This window comes from Megascapheus bottae, chromosome 2 (assembly GCF_031878675.1).
Source record: "Megascapheus bottae isolate mThoBot1 chromosome 2, mThoBot2.hap1, whole genome shotgun sequence".
NCBI classification, from domain to species: Eukaryota; Metazoa; Chordata; class Mammalia; order Rodentia; family Geomyidae; genus Megascapheus; species Megascapheus bottae.
In genome coordinates, this window is record NC_143510.1 from 7,576,224 (window position 1) to 7,588,281 (window position 12,058).

The window sequence follows — 12,058 nt, forward strand, 5'->3', positions numbered from 1 at the left end:
GCCAGTGCAGCAAGAACTTTGACCAGTGTATGCGGTGCTGGGAGATGACTTAGAGCAAGGCCGTTGCACATGCTATGCTGGTTCCTTAACCATGGCCAGCCAGCCCAGGAGCAGTCTTAAAATTAAGGAAGAGCAAAACCTTTGTGGTCATCTATTTTCTATGATTGTCTGTTGGGAGCCAGAGTGGAATCAAACTGTACCTTGATTTGCATCAGACAATGGCTTTATTGTCTTATTGTTTTCTGGCCTTATTCTGTTTAAATGACCTGAGATTTACCATATGAATGTAACACCTGGAAGTTCCCTGGTTTCAAGGAGGGAGGGAAGCCTGGAGTTGACAATAAACGAGGCGGCAGTTTTTACCTGGGCTGCAGACCTCCCTTGACCCGATGTGTTTGTCTCTCTTCTATTTTTTTCCAGTCGCTGCCCCCTATTGCAGGAACCCCAATTTGCTGCCGGTAGGCCCCTGCAATTGTCGACACAGATTACAGCACAGAGAGGCAGCCCACAGCCCACATGGACGTCTTCTGAAGTTCTGCTGCCTTTCCAGCTCTGGCATGGGTGCTTTCCTCTTGGACACAAAGACAAGTTGAACAATCGGGTATTTATTTTTCTTACTTTTCAGAATTCTTTTCTCTTTGTTGTACACTACTGGAGTCTAAACTATAGGCTTTGTGCCTTCAACGCAAGCACTGTACTTGGTGAACCAGGTCTCTAGTCCTTTGGTCTATATTTTCTTTTTGAGGTAGAGTCTCACTAACTTTGCCTTGGCTGAGGTCAAACCATGATTGCCCGGTGTGAATTTCTGATATGGGCATGCACCGCCCTGCTAGGCTGGTGAATTACTGTCAGAAGGCACTCCCTCTATAGCCTCCACATCTTTATATTTACGATTTCTGTGCTGGAAAGGAAAATATAAGGGAAGACAAATGACTACACTTCCATGGCACTAAACATGGTGTTTTAACATCTTCAATAGCTGACTTCTAACATATTTAAAAGGTTGAACTACCTCAGTTCTGTTATCTTTTGGGGAGTTTATGCAGAAGCTGAGTCAGGGACAGTCAAGTAAGTGAAAATATTCAGATATGTGCAGAGTATCAGGAGAGATTGCTAACTGAGGTATCATGCAGGAGAGAGCTTGGAATGATGTGATGTTGGTCTGACTTGGCTTTAGAGAGGACAGGACTCGGTTCTCAGTAGAGCCGGGGAGACCAAGGCAGCTTTTCCACAGACATGCTGTGCCCCACCATCCCTGCTCCTTCACTGCCATTGGCACCACTGACAAAACGTCTGCCTGATGTGCCATTTATGTCAGAAATCGCAAAGATGATTACAGTTTAAAAGACGGAACATTGAGTCATTTGTTTCCTTAGCTGTGTTTTAACATGATTGATATCTTCTCATAAGGAAAACAAACTTTTTATTTAGTAATATTTGCCAAAACAATAAGCATGCTACTTCTTAGAAATGACCCCCTCTTTCGTTTTTTTTTTTTTTGCTGCTGTCCCTGGAGTTTGACCTGTGGGCATTGAGCTGCTGCTGGGCTACTTGCCCATGGCTGGCACTCTACACTTGTGTAAGCTTTTTTGCTGATTATTTTGAGATAGAATTTCTCAGACTTTTCTGCCGGCCTGGTTTCGGGAGCTCTATCATCTAGGTCTCATCCACATGCAGAGCTAGAATTATAGGTTTGAGTCGACAGGAATTGGTTCACTTTTTCACATTCAGCCTATACCCTGTCGTGGTGGTTTGTACTTTGTTTTTAGCTTTGTTTCTTTCCCACAGCTGAACTCTTACTGCTTTAGTCTGCCTTGTACTAAGTTGGGACACTGCAGGGTGGGTCTATGACACAGGACAGAAGGACACACAGCACAAGTAAGGAGACTGATGATCTAGTGGCATCTCAGGCCACATGGAGACCTGAACAATCTTCTTCCTCACTTAAAAGTGCCTGTGGCCAAAGGTGAGGCTAAAGTGAGTAAAGCACTTGCTCACAAATGAGAATTCCTGAGTACAAACCAGAATATTACCCTCCAAAAAGTACTTTGAATTGAAACCTATGAGTTGTTCCTGCATTTTGATGAAGGTCTCTACATAGCAGGCTTTTCATGAGCAGCACACAATATTCATTCACCTGAGTCTCTGGTCTCTATTTTATTCTGCCCTTAGTTTCTGGATGTTTGTTTAGAGTCCATGTGCTTAGTCCAGCTGTGGGAACATTTTATTTCTTACATTTTTAAGTTTTAATATTAATTTTATTGTGAAGGTGATATACAGAGGGGTTACAATGACATAAGTCAGGTAATGAGGATATTTTCTTTAGAACAGTGTCACCCTTCCCTTATTCTCTCACAAACACTGGTAAGTGAGCAGGAGAATAGAGCTGTGTGAGGTGTATGAGGGTAATTCACCCCCCCAGGAGTCCATGTACTTGTGCAAAGGTGTAGGGAGATATTGCATGTAATTATTTTGAGAGTCGAGTAGAGAATGTATAGTCACCTATTTTTCCTCATAACTAAATCTGAATTTCTTTTCTTTTGTTCCTTGAATTTTTTTGCCAGTCCCAGGGCTTGAACTCAGGGCCTGAGCACTGTCCTTGAGCTTTTTCGAGGCTAGTGCTCTATCGCCTGAGCCATAGCACCACTTCTGGCTTTTTCTATGTATGTGGTACCAGGGAATTGAACCCAGGGCTTCATGCTAGGCAAGTACTCTACCACTAGGCCATGCTCCTGGCCCTTCCCTTGGCTTTTTTTGCTCAAGGCTAGACCTTTATCATTTGAAGCACTGTTCCACTTTCTGCTTTTTGGTTTAGTTAATTGGAGATAAGAAGTCTCCAGAGGTTTTTGCTTTGGGATAGCTTTGAACCATGATTTCCTGCTCTCAGTTTCCTGGGTATCTAGGATTACAGGTAGGAGCCACCCATATCAGGCTCATGGAGTTTATTTAATGATGGAGTCACCCTCTATCTTCCTGCCTTTACTTCCTTCCTACTTCAGCTGTGATTATAGAAATGAATCACCATATGGTATTTCATTCTGTGTATCATTTTATTGTTATTATTTAATTTTATATTTCTTTCCTGTTCAGATGGAGCTGGTTATCTATTTGTGACTGGCTTTCCTGAAGACCTGAACCACAGTCTAATGACATGGACCAAGTGCTGCTGGAGGCTGAGGACTGCTGGAAGAATGGCACGAAGCAGGTAAAACTTGCCCATGGAGGGTTCCAGTGGGCACCTGAGGATCCTTCACAAAGGTGACAGGTCAGGAGCCACAGCTTGGCACCTCAAAGGGAATTTCACACTCCCATAACTGGTACATGAATTGCGTGTGAGAGGCATCTTCACATCTGAGGTGTCCTTGCTCTTCCATCGATGTTCCAGGATCCTATGTAGTCCGTGTCCATAAAGACAAGGCACAGGGGAGCTTTAACCTCCGTGAATGAAACTGAAATCTCATATTCCAAAATTAATTCCTCAATGAAGGCTTTTAAAAATCATGCTTGGATATTAGTTTTGAGTATAAGTTTTGCACTGAAAATACCATGTGATTAGTTTAACATAGATTAAATTGCCAATGTGGATTAAAATGAATACATTTAATTAAACAATGGCAAGTTTTTAAAAATTCCTTAATTTATTGTGTTCTTCCACTTGCCATGTCATAGTTATTTTTTAAATTGTAATGTATAGAGAGGTTACAGCTATGTTCGCTAGATAGAAGGTGCGTTACTTCTCACACATTGGTACCCCCTCTCATGTTTTTGTCCCCATTTCTCTCCCCCCCACCCCTCCCAATCATCTTGTTTTCCCCCCTTCCCTTTCCTCCTTCAAATAAACAAATGTATATACAATATACCAGATAATAAGGTCAGATACTGTAACAATATGAGATTTACCAGAGGACAACAAAGGAGAAGAGAAATACTACATCGCACAATATAAAGCTCTTGTTTCCATATCTTAGAAATCCTTTCATTTAGCCTCATCCTGTATGACCTTATGTATCTAGGATTTGTGATATTGTAATCCTCTGCTAGGAGAGTCCTAGATGTGTATTAATTATTACAAATGAGGGAAACCATTGAGCCTATGTTCTTTTGGGACTGACTTACTTCACTTCAGATGATTTTTTTCCAAGTGTTTCCATTTCCTTACAAATGGGGCGATGTCATTTTTTTTTCTGATGGAAGCATAGAATTCCATTGTGTATTAGTAACACATCTTCTTGATCCAGTCATCTACTTATGGGCGTCTGGGTTGGTTCCATATCTTGGCTATGGTAAATAGTGCTGCAATGAACATCATTGTGTTAGTGACTTTGGTATGTCCTTGTTTCTGGACCATTGGGTAGATGCCAAGGAGTGGAATTGCTGGGTCATTGGGGAGCTCTATGTTTAATCTGTTGAGGAACTGCCATACTGCTTTCCCTAGTGGTTGAACAAGTTTACAATCCCCCAACTTTGTAGTAGTGTTCCCTCCTGGCCACATGCCCACCAGCATCTGTTGTTATTAGATTTCTTGATTATGGCCATTTTAACTAGAGTGAGGTGGAATCTCAGAATTGTTTTGCTTTGCATTTCTTTTATGGCCAGATGTTGAGTATTTCCTCATGTGTCTATAGGCCATTGTTATTTTCTCTTCAGAGAAGTCTCTCTTTAAGTCTTCCATCTTTTAATGGGATGGTTGTTTCCCTGCAGATTAGTTTTGGAGTGATTCAATTTTTTTAGCTGTTGATATAGTTTAGATATGAGGCCTTTGTCTGTTGTATTGTTAGTGAAGATCTTCTCCTACTCTCTGGGCTTTCTATTTACCTTGCTAGCTATGTCCTTTGCCATAGAGAAGCTCTGCAACTTTATGTGGTCCCATTTCTCTAAACTTTTAAATTTGTTGTATTTCTGGGTCTTTATTAAGAAATTTTTGACCTGTGCCAAGGAGACCTAGTGTATCTCCTATTCCTTCTTGTAAAGTTTTCAGTGTATGGGCTTTTATCTCAAGGTCTTTGATCCATTTGGAATTAATCCTGGTGCAGGGTGACATAGAAGGATCCAACTTTAGTTATCGCAGGTGCTTAATCAGTTCTGCCTGCACCACTTGTTGAAGAGTCTGCCTTTCTTCCATTCTATTTTTTGGCTCAAAGATTAGGTTAAATAATGGCAAGTTTTTGAACATTATCACAGGAACACCAACAACCATTCCAGAAATTTTACCTTTGGTTAACAGTGGAGATAATGGAATAGAGATGTTCTCTGTTAGTACTGCTTGTTTAATGTGGAGGTAACGCTCACTCCCACCTTCAGATCTGCCTTCATTTTTTATAGATCTGAAGTTTACACTACCATGTGCACACTTACATATTTACTATTGGTGTTGTTACTGTTTTATGGCTTGAAGTTTATAAACATAGGGATGTTATAAAAATTATGAGTTCAATATTGAGTAAATTCATTCTGAATCATGACTAGTGAAAGGAGAAAGATGAAATACATTCAAGACAAAGTCATGCCTCATAGATAAAACAGGAACACCAGGAATAGAGGCAGCACAGAGCTGCTTCTCATGTTGTGGGCAAGGTGGTCACTGAACAACCGGGGTGGGTGTTGGAAGGTCTTCTCACGTGGACTATTTAGTGAAAGGCAGTCTTGGAGGTAGCTGTTCCATGAGAGAACCCTGATTTTAAGATCAACTAACTCTGTCTGCTGAATGAATTCAACCTCATTTCCTGGAGAAAATACTCCCAGGAGAAATGACTCTGTGTTGGGAAGGAATTTGAAAGTTTTTCACATGGTATTGTACGGCACGAGTAAATATGAATGTCTTGGATCTGCTTTTCATCTGAGGTTCACTAGCTGTCATCGCAGAAGTGGGAAAGTTTTCTAGGAAACTTAGGAAGCCTTAGAAAGTTTGCCTAATGACACAAAAAATGTGGGTCTTCTCATAGAATTTAGGGCTAGTGGTGCTCAAATCCAGCTGCACAGGAATTGAGTGTGGGTTAGCAATCTTGGTGAGCTTGTGCAGTTTCTTTCTGTATTATAATTCTCTTATCTCCGTTTCCTCATAGAACTTGAAGGCTGAAATGTAGTAAGACGTGAAGAAAACTCACATTTCAGCTTTAGGTACACTGTAACTCTCAATAATTTACTGGCTTTGCTTTGTGGATGAAAATCTACTTAAGCAACTCTTGAGAAGTTCAGTTGCGGGGGGCAGTAATCAGAGTTTTTTTACTTGAAGTATATTTGGGAACTTTTCACAGTTCTTTGGAACCAGCACTAAGGATCACTCTGAGTTCACTTAGAAAACCCCTAGGTTATTGTAGCTGTATTCTCCTCACCAGAGGAGACCCTTCTCTCCCTGTGGTCCTTCCTGGAAGTCGCCCTGCCAAAGAACAGCCAGTATGTGGCCCCACATACTGGAGAAAGAGAAATGGGGAAAGATTATATCTCCATAGTCAATGTTTATGAATTGTTTTTACATTTTTCCATTATTAACAAATTCAGGGAAAAAAATATTCAACTGGCCAGGTACTGGTGGCTCACTGTAATCATAACTACTCAGGAGGCTAAGATCTGAGAATCACAGTTCAAAGCCATCCCAGGCAGGAAAGGCCATGACATTCTTATCTCTAATTAACCACCAGAAAACTGGAAGTGGCCCTGTGGCTCAAGTGGTAACACCCAGTGTTAAAGCCCCACAACCAATAACAAGAAAAAAAGTTCAACGGTATTGGGAAGTTGTCGTACAAAGGCCCCTGGGCTGAGAATTTAGAGTGGTCATCTTCTACATTATTTACTTCAGTCTGGGTTAAACCAGGAAATGGTTTGTTTTTCAGGTTTGTTATTTGTGAAATAGCTTTAGTTATAGTTTGGTTACAGTGTTGTGAGAGTGAGATGTTATGAATTTACAGGTCTGGAACAGCAATTAGCACACAGAAATTAGTAGTAATAGTTCATCATGTGAAGCAGTGAGAAAGTTCTAGTCAGCTTACATTTCCTAGACTGCAGGATGCCACAGGCTCTGTTTGGCAGAACTTCTAATATCTATCCTGGCAAAGTAACACCTAGGAAAAGTGTCATGGGGGTGCAATTTCTGCTAGTCAATTTTTCTATGTGAAACAAAGACCAAAAGGAGGGAAAACGAGTTTTGAGGTAAACAAAGGAAGGGATAGTTAATTTTGGCTTCAGGTTTCAGAAGTTTCAGGCTATGGCTATGGAACTCCATATCTTTGAAAGTTCTGATGAGGCAAAGGACTCTGTTGGAAGGCACGGCTGACTGGCACTGCCCAGTGCATTGTGGCTGAGAAAGGGGTTAAGGTAGTTGTTGAAATAAGAGGTAGCGGTAGGGATCAGAGAGAGAAAAGAGAAGAGGAGAGAAAGAAAAGGAGAGAGAGGAAGGGAGATTGGAGGAAGATACCCTCTTAAAAACATGCCCCAGTGACCTATTTCTCCATCTAGGTTCATTTATCTGTCATCTGTCGAGGATTAATCAGCTAGTGATACACAATTTAATAGCACCAACTGCTGAATGGCTAACATTCAGTAATAGTTTCAATTTAAACATAAAATAACTTGACATCACTTTTCAAAACAATGTAAAATTTGATTTTGGGACAAACAGGAATTCTGCTCATGGGGTGAGATGTTTATAAACATGAAGACTGCAGCCACAGCCGCAGTAGAGCTGAATGCAGGGATTTTAGAACAGCTATCTCTCTGATCCATTGTTTGGCATTTGGCGACTCTTAGTTGTGATCATTGAAAAAAGTCTTAGGCTAAACATATTCACATTTTTAAAGTGCTGTGATGATTTAAAATTTTTAATACATTTTTGCTCAATAATTTTTAGCACATTTCACATTGTAAACAACATAATTTGCAAATTCTTTAGTCTAAGGAAACGTTTTCTTACTGGCAGTGATTGATAGCTAGTGGGAAATTTATCACGGATTGGGGAAGTCTTCCTGACTCGCATGAAGAGATGTGGTGCTGAAGTATTTCTAATGGATTTTGTCAGCATGTTTTTATATTTCCAAAGATACAGGTTGCATTTGAAATCAAAAGACTTTTTCTTTTTCCCACTTTAAACTCATATGACTTGGCATAACTCAATGAACCAAAGTTATTATAGTCAATATAATGACTATAACTCACAGTGTTGATATCTGGCCAGTGCAGTGTCAGCCTGAAGGCTAAAAGGCAGGAGGTATATGCAGAGCAGGTAGCCTTAGTGAAGGCTAAACAGACTTTAAATTGATTGAATGGAAAGATCGCCTAAATCTCTAAACCCTGGTCCCCAGATGCTGACCTCTTGTGACCCACCAGCAGAGCACTTCATCAGCTCCAGCCATTTCCCTCCTCACCCCGCTCCAAGTTCCAGTCTGAGAAAATCGTCCCTGGGCTTCTTTTGCTCAAGGTTAGTACTCTTACCACTTGGGCCACAGTGCCGCTTCTGGACTTTTCTGATCATATGGTACTGAGGAATTGAATCCAGGGCTTCATGCATTCTACATAAGCACTCTAACACTAAGACACATTTCCAGCACCAGAATAAGTTTTGTCTCTGCATTCTGTTTTTCTGTCATTTTGTGATTTCTGGGGACCTATCCAGTTGGAACTGTTGGGAAAGGAGAGCCAATATGTTCAAGAACCCCTAGTCAGGCCTCAGTGATTACTGAGGACAGGATTTGGGGGTACGGAGGAGATCTAGTGTTCACCAGATCTCCAAGAAGGATTTTTTTTAGTGTTTCTGTTTCATTTGGTCTGTTTTAGCAAAGTGGAACTTTATTTTCTGTGTCTCCATCTGGTGGAAATCAGAGTTCTAGAAAAATGGCTAAGTCCACTAGCCTTAGGCTGTGGCCCCTTCTTGTGGTGACACTTGGAAGTGGGGCCACCACAGCCTTGGTTGGGACATCTAATCAAGCTTGGCAGTGTAAAAATTGTAAAGCGGTCTTGCCTAAGATTGGTAAAAGACAGTTTACCAGCTGGGCTAAGAGATGGCTTCCCTTCTCACTCAAAGGTGTTCAAATGTCAATTGGTATGTTCATGTGCCTTGCCACCAAGCAAGCCCTGGAGAAATGGGGCTGGGCATGGGAAGGTGATCTGTTACATGGATAAAAAATTTTGTTTTAAATTTTGGTTATCCATAAGAGTAATATTGGCAAAAGTATCTCTTGCCACTAAAGTTCCAGAAACTGTGTGGCTGATACACATCTTTGCACACTTGAAGATCCTTGTGAACACGTATGTATGTGTATGAATAAGCATGTTCAAGAAAACATTCTAATGGTATTTTAACACATAGAGCAATTTGCATTGTAATCAAGAACCGGTATATTCACAAGTGGCAACCAGGAAAGTATTGGGAGACTTCATGAAAATAAGGCTCCCACCTCAGGTTAAGTTAAGTTGCAGGCAGCTCAGCAGAAGGTGTGCAATTTGTCTGGGAGATGATGCTACATGTTGCTTATGGACCAGCCTGGATCCAGCCCATTCCTCCCAACTTAGAGATTCCCAGCCACCGACTTTGTCATCCTGACCACCCCCACCATGGTGAAAGTAGGTGGGACCCCTGCCTGACTCCAGCACATGCAGCTGCTCCTGATGGAAGACTGCTTTGGATCTACTAGAACTTGGACTTTTGGTTTGTGACATTCTTTCTGTGCCTCACAGATCTGTAAACTTTGTCCAGCTGGACCTGGAAAAGCATGTTCAAAGTCTCTTCACTGTATGTGTTTCCATCATATGGTACCAGCTTTAATTGCTGGAGAATTCTTGAATTACAGGTGGGAAAAGCCAAGGCAAAAATTAAAGGGGAGTTCTGGACAGCCTTAGGAAGCCCTGGGTTTGATTCCTTAGTACCACGTACACATGAAAAAAGCTAGTAGTAGTACTACTGCTCAAGTTCAAGAGCAGTGCTCAGGCCCTGAATTCAAGCCCCAGGACTGCCCCCCTCCAGAAAAATGCTTAGGGACAGTGCCCTCGATGAACATATGGACACACACACACACAGACACATACTCTTCAAGAGTAGAGACTCTGTAGAGAAGGGTCTTGGAGTTGAGAGCCACGTGAAATACCCCAGTGACGTGGTCTTTGTGCTTACTGCTTCTCACTCTCCCCAGGCCATAACTTGCTGGTCTCTGGCCCTGGGCGAATGTGGATGTATATGGAATTGGGTATGCTTGATTGTATACCAGGCATTCACTACCAACCCAGGAGATTAAAGAAAAGGCAGTTAGTAGAAAGCCAGGGCATTATAGGAAAAAAGCATTTGAGTAGGAACTTAAAAAAATTAAAAACTAGAATAGGACTTTTGCTGGGCAGAACTAAGTTCTAAGGACTGAGGATCAAAACTAACCCAACTACACAAATGTGCTAAGATTCTTATCTCCTATTCAGTAGCACAAAGCCAGAAGTAGAGGTGTGGTTCAAATGGGAGCGTACCCGTCTTGAGTGGAGAAGAGAGAGCATAAGGACCTCAATTTAAGTCATGGTACCCACAGAAAAAAAAATTACCCCTACCCTACAACCACTCAGTGCATACAAATTACTATGGTCATAGTGGTGAAAATATTCCTAACAAGAAATTTATAAGCTGGGCGTGGTGGTTCATGCCTATAATCCTAGCTACTCAGGAGGCTGCGATCTGAGGATGAAGGTTCAAAGCCAGCCCAGGTACAAAAGTACCTGAGACGCTTATCTTCAATTAACCTCTAGAAAATGGGAAGTGGGGCTTGGCTCAAGGGTAGGGTAGCAGCCTTGAGCTGAAGAGCTCAAGGACAACACCCAGGCCCAGGGGTAGGGTGGTAGCCTGAAGTGTGGCCTAGTGGTAGGGTGGAGGAGGAGGAGGAGGAGGAGGAGGAGGAGGAGGAGGAGGAGGAGATATGAACATTTCCACACACTAAAAGGAAAGGAAGGAGAAAAGAGATGAATATTTTAATGTATTCCCAGTCCTTGATAATTTTTCCAACCATTAACTCTATTTGACAATGGACCAGGAAAGCAGGACTAAACAGAGCGGGGACAAAACTTAAGCCTGCACCCCACCCCCTCCCTGTCCCCCCTGCCACACACACACACACAGTCTCATGGATTTTCATACCCAGGCTGGCTTTGAACTGCAATCCTCAGATCTCTGCATCCTGAGTAGCTAGGATTACAGCTATGAGCCACTAGTGCCTATACAACTGTTCTTTATTAATTAGTTTTGGGGGGAACATGCTGGAAAGGATACCCAAGAATCGGGTCACCATTCTTCTGCCTTTAATTCTGCTGTGGACTCAAATAATATGACCCCCGTGCAGCCTTCGGATGATCTGATGTCTCAGCTTTTGTGAAATAACCTTGGGTACACTGGGGTACAGATCCAGCTGCCTGAACTCACCTCACTTGTGTGAGTCATAGGGACTCGAGGCCCTGGTCAGGCTATGTAGATGGAACTTGATTGATCACTTCATGTCAGGTGAGCAGGGTTAGTGGAGAAATCTAGGCTCTCAGAGGTGGTACTATGGTAGAGCGCTGGCCTTGCACTGAAGAGCTCAGGAACTATTCTGAGGCCAAGTTCAAGCCCCACAACCAACCAAATACAAAGTAAATAATTTTTTTAAAAAAGAAGATAAATCTGGGCTTTGATCAATCAGCTTCCTGTAGGTAGAGCTCTCGGCCCCCTCTCCATATTCCCTTTACTGCTCTAACATGTCCCACATAGACATGAGCCATCATGTCTGCCCTATATTCTTTATTAGTGAAGCCATTTCAGCTCAATATCACTTGTATGTATCACTAAGTGCATGTATAATCTGCAAGCTCTATGACTTGGAGCTACAGGGGGTTCTAGAACAATATACTACCTTTACTAATCATCTGTAAAACCAGGGAAATTAGACATCTTCATGGAGGGCTCACACATGTAACTCTAGCTATTCAGGAGACTGAGAGTAGAAGATCACTGTTCTAGACTTCTCTGGGCAGAAAAGTCCTTGAGCTTCTTATCACCAATTAGCAAAAAGCCAGAAGTGGAGGTGTGGCCCAAAAGGGAAAACTAGAGTGAAAAAGCTAAGCA

The 12,058-nt window shown here is 42.0% G+C and overlaps 1 long non-coding RNA gene across 3 annotated transcripts; it reads left to right on the forward strand.

The window, feature by feature from the left end:
- Positions 1–482: 482 nt before the first annotated feature.
- On the forward strand, positions 483–9,685 carry LOC150066333 (uncharacterized). 3 transcript variants are annotated; one of them, XR_016539120.1, is made up of 4 exons: positions 483–601; positions 3,091–3,205; positions 8,295–8,410; positions 8,767–9,685. It is a non-coding gene; the product is annotated as an uncharacterized LOC150066333 (long non-coding RNA). The 3 variants fall into 3 exon arrangements; XR_016539119.1 differs by having other exon boundaries at positions 8,295–9,685; XR_016539121.1 differs by lacking the exon at positions 483–601 and adding an exon at positions 1,705–1,966 and having other exon boundaries at positions 8,295–9,685.
- Positions 9,686–12,058: the final 2,373 nt, after the last annotated feature.